The sequence below is a fragment of the Microtus pennsylvanicus genome, chromosome 10 (genome assembly GCF_037038515.1).
Source record: "Microtus pennsylvanicus isolate mMicPen1 chromosome 10, mMicPen1.hap1, whole genome shotgun sequence".
NCBI classification, from domain to species: Eukaryota; Metazoa; Chordata; class Mammalia; order Rodentia; family Cricetidae; genus Microtus; species Microtus pennsylvanicus.
The window spans coordinates 40,936,042-40,940,898 of NC_134588.1; the positions used below are offsets into that span (position 1 = coordinate 40,936,042).

Genomic DNA, 4,857 nt, shown 5'->3' on the forward strand with positions numbered 1-4,857 from the left:
ACTCGTTGGCACAGAAGGGCATACATACTTCTGCACCCAATACACATACATATGAACATCTGCAGACATATATACTTTACTTGTGAACAAAATGATGATAAATAATTTAAAAATTATTTTTACCAAAGTATTCAGAAAAGTGAAGAAACCACATACATAATTGGAGAAAATTCTTCCTAGCTATTGATGTAACAAGACAAATGCCCATAATATGTCCAAAACTCAATAAAGAAAACAAAGCAAAACAAATGGTCCATATAAAAATAAATGATCTAAAAGAATATTTTTCAAAATATTAAATAAAATGGATAATGAACATATAAAAAGTTTTGGACCTGTCAGCTGACAGGCCTATGAAAATCAAGATTATAACAAGTTTATAACACAGATCAATTAGATTGTTCATAATCAAAAATTAAACCCTGGTGATAACTATGACTACTGCTATGATTATGGCAGCCTTCCCTGTCAGTACCCTGTCCCTTTAATAGACAAAGCCTACCCACTCCCAGTGTCTCTCTGCCCACTGAGGCAAATTCCCTGATCTCCCCCAACCTCTCTGCAGTTCTGAACAGACAGCCTCTCCTGCTCTTCCCTCTAGTCTTCTCTCCTCTCTACCTCTTTCTCTGCCTCTATATACCTCCCTTCCTCTGCTGCTACCCTGCTAATACTTCTTCCTAAATAAAACTTCATACCTCCCAAGTTCTCTCTGCATGGCATTTTCTGTCCCCATTCCCCACCTCCCCCTCCACAGTGGGACCTAGTATGGTCATTTGCAATGTAAATTGTAACATTAGTGCCTGAAAATGGCCAGACTGTCTCCATGCTCCCTCCTGCGCCCTGGCAAACAGCCTGAGGCATGAAGAGATCCTGGAACCAAACTGACAATAATTTCCAATTAGCCATCTGCTGCAATACTCCACACAACACCAGCACCGGCTAGGATTGGTAAGATGCCCTCCTCGTGGACAATCGCATCCAGCACTTCCCAAGACCAAGGGTTTTGGACGTGGCCCTTGCACTTCACTCACTGAGTGGTGCATTGGATTTTTAGGGCTCAGGGCCCTAGCACAGCATGAGCAATGCCTTCCTTTCTTGGATCTATGGGTTCTTTTTGGGATACTGTTCCCCTCTTGGCTGCCTGCCTTTTTGGACTCTTGAGTCCCTTTGGTCTTACAGCCTTGGCCCCTACTCTCTTGGTTGACAAGCTGGAGAATAAATTTTTCCAGTCATCTATATTTCTGCCTCACCTGTGGGAAACAGGCTGACAAAACCACATGCATTTCTAACTTCTGCCAGTGGATGGTTAAATGGAAATGGTTACAACGCATGCACAGTCACCATCTTTTTAAAGCACAAACACGTGAATTTCAGGTGCCATCTTAGCTAAGGATAATCAGATGACCTAACTGCCATGTTTGCTATGGTCGACCACCACAGTTGCCTGCCAGCTCTCTCTGCTTGCTGGGACCCCACCCACCTCCCTGTTCCACCTGCTCCTGATCTGTTCTCTTCTACTTACCAAAATTATGGGACTTTAAGTCTCCACTTTCTTTTTCTCTCCCTTCCTTTAAATGCCCTGCCTGCTTATTATAAAATGTCAGTCAGAGATAAAATGCCAGATTTCTCTTGCTTAGTTTTCATTTAACTTTATATGTAACTTAAATTCAGCTGCATGTATTTGTATGACTGCATATATTTGTACATGTACTTACTATTAAAAAATGTTTTAAGCAGTCCTAATTAGCTATGGTCATTGTATCTCCTTCCAGACTAAAAACAGTCATCGTCTCAAATATTTTAAATTGGTAATTACTTTAAATGATGATAAATGTATAGATAAATCAGTTTCAACATACTATATATATATGATTCAACTCTACTCTAAAATATATTCTATATAATGATAAAAATATAAGTTTATAAAGATCTATTTGAAATTAACTAAAGCTAACCCATAGCCTTTCCTGTAAGCTGTTCTTCACTATTGTCAGTTTTACCGTTAAGCTCCTAATGCAAACAATTTTTTCTTCTTTGTCCCTCTCCAGTAAAACTCTGCCCTGTTAATTTAAAACCAGTACAGTCAAGCTGGAGGACTCTGGATAAAACATTCTCCTACAACCTCTCAACTTGACTGCAGCTCTCCAGGCAGATCTTATACTATAGTCATAACTTATATGTATTCAGTAGATAGCCTTCAAATGCTAAGTGATCTGGGGAATATGGCACTTAAATGTTTAATTATTAAAGACTTTTCATAACAGAGAGACAGGTTGGCTCCTGGTAACAACCCCATTTCTTCCAAAGAAGACAGAAGACAGATGGGCAAAGAACAATGTCCATCCATAATTTGCTTCATGTGAAAGCGCTAACCATTGGGGGAAACTGCCTTTCGTCTAAATTACTGAAAATCTCCAAAAAGTGGACAACAGGACACCGGGGAAGACCACCTCATTTCCCAGGACAAGGTAAGCTGGTATTCTTACAGATTCCTAAACTACAAAACTTTCTAAAGCCTGACAGGCTCTGCACTACAGTAGAAGGCAAAGGCTGCCTTGAAGTTCCTGCTGTTAACAATGATAGAGGACCCTAGGTAATGGCTCTCTAAGTAGCCAAACAAGTAAGTTCTCTGTCATTCTTTTTTTTTTAAATCACTAACTCAGGTGAAATTTTATCCTTCTCAAGAAATCTGATGCAGTTTGACAGCTGGTAGGTTTTGCCAGTTTAAAAGGGACAACCTCACAAAACAGATTTTAGCAGAACTTCTTACCATGTTTAAATAAAAGGTGTCGGGCACCAGTAAGGTGTTCTCTCAACAGAGGAGCACCAAGCTGACTGAGCTGGTTGCTCTGAGTGGATTAGTCAGAGACTTTGTCTGGGGCTGTAGTAGCAACAGAAGCAATGGTGGTGATAGCAGCCACAGGGGCAGCAGTTACGAATGTAGATGGGTTAGCCAAGAAGACCTTGACCTTTTCAGAAAGTGGGAATATGTACTCAGTCTCCACAGGCAAAGCCAGGACCCTCTTGGACCCATTGGTAAAAGAGTGGGCCATCAAGGCAACAGTCAGGAAACCAATTTGCAAACACTGGTAACATTTAGGATATCCTCTAGGAAGTGAGAATACCGAATCTACTCTGCAATGTCAAGCTCCTCTGGGTTGTAAATGCTGCCATTGCCAAACACCTGCTGCATGATCAACCCAATGGAGAAGGGGAAATGCTCATCATGTCCAACAGTGTGGCTTCACTAGCTCTTACTCTGTCTCCAGTTTTTATCAGCGGCACATCACTCAGAATTTTAATGGCACCTCTAGATATTTTAATGATGACATCTAAAACCCAAAAGAAATAAGTCTATTCTATGTTCTTGGCTGGCACAATGGCTTAACCCAGGGTGATGGCAACAGCATGGGCCACAACTAATACCTGATTGGCCAGCAGCATGTCTCTAATCTCAGAGAGGACCTCTTAGTGAACACAAAGCCCACATTTCTCTGAATATGATGCAACAGTTTATCCCAAGCTGGGATGTTTTCCAGATGGGTTATACTTGCCCATCCATATCACAGCCTTCCCTCACAGGGATATGTGAATCTGCTGCATCTACGTAGATCCTACCTTGTCTGTTCCTGCGATGATGTGTTTAGGCTAATTATCAGAAGTAATATGATTTTAAGGAAGTAGAAGGACTTCCATGTTGCCTTGTCTTCTGTGGGTATCATGGTGGTACATTAGGGGTTGCCACACAGGGTTTAAAGACATTGTCTTTCTAATGAGATACCAGGCGAGAAAGGGAGTTATTAGGATTTTTTAAGACTAACACATCCTGAAATGGATTGGCAGTTACATACATTAAAAACAAAAAAAGAGAACTATGAATTTGTAAAAGCAGTTCTACTGATAGAGGACTACAGAGCCTCAAAGCTTGTCATTGCACAGTTAAAGAGTGATTGGAATGAGTAAGGCAAGGGGAAGAACAAAGATACCTTCTACAGTAGATACCTTTTTTATGGCTCTTAAGGGACCTGCCCAGTAAGGAATTTCTGTTATATTGGAATAGAGCCCAGCAAACAACCTTGAAGCACCAGAAAAGAAACAGTATATGGACACACCACTGGAAAAGTCATTGGATCTGAAATATATTTGGGCATCTCTACCTGCATTCATGACATAATGACACAGAGAATCTTTAAAATTACTTTGTTCAAATTACAATCAAAAACAATTTGGTCTGGGAGAATTGTCTGTATTCTGTCAATCATATTTTAAATAAACGCTGATGGTCCAGGCAGGAAGTATATGAGGATCAACCAGACAGAAAGTAGAGGCAGGGAAATGAGAACAGGAGTATTCTGGGAAGAAGGAAGCCCATTCCTCTGAGTCCTGTCCAGACTACTAAAGAAGCAGGGTATGATCTGCCCTGCTGAAAAAGGTACCCAGCCATGTGGCTAACATATATAAGGATATTGGGTTGATATGAACTTCAAGAGATAATAAGAAGCCTGAGCTAATGGGCCAATCAGTTTATAATCTTCTGGAGACCTCTGTGTGATTTTTGGGGGGACTAAATGGCTATGGGAACAGGGCAGGACAGAAACCCCACCAAATCAGGCCCTCATGCTACAGAATGGTACCCACGTGGATAACTGCATTGACAGAAAGCCAAAGAAAGCTTGGGAAAGAATAGAATAAAGTATGTTTTCTTGGTAGCAGCAATTTCTTGGGTCTGCTCTGCTTGCTAGAGTCAAGCACTCTCATTTAAGAGAGGCTTCCTCACTCAGCTTTAGCTGCAAAACCCTGCAGGTCTTTAAGAGGTCCTGCCATGAAACATTTAAATGGTGTTGATAAAAGCTGACC

The 4,857-nt window shown here is 40.9% G+C and overlaps 1 pseudogene; it reads right to left on the bottom strand.

Annotated features, from left to right (window-relative positions):
- Nucleotides 1-2,858: 2,858 nt before the first annotated feature.
- On the bottom strand, nucleotides 2,859-3,722 carry LOC142858114 (large ribosomal subunit protein uL10-like; annotated as a pseudogene).
- Between the last annotated feature and the right edge of the window lie 1,135 nt (nucleotides 3,723-4,857).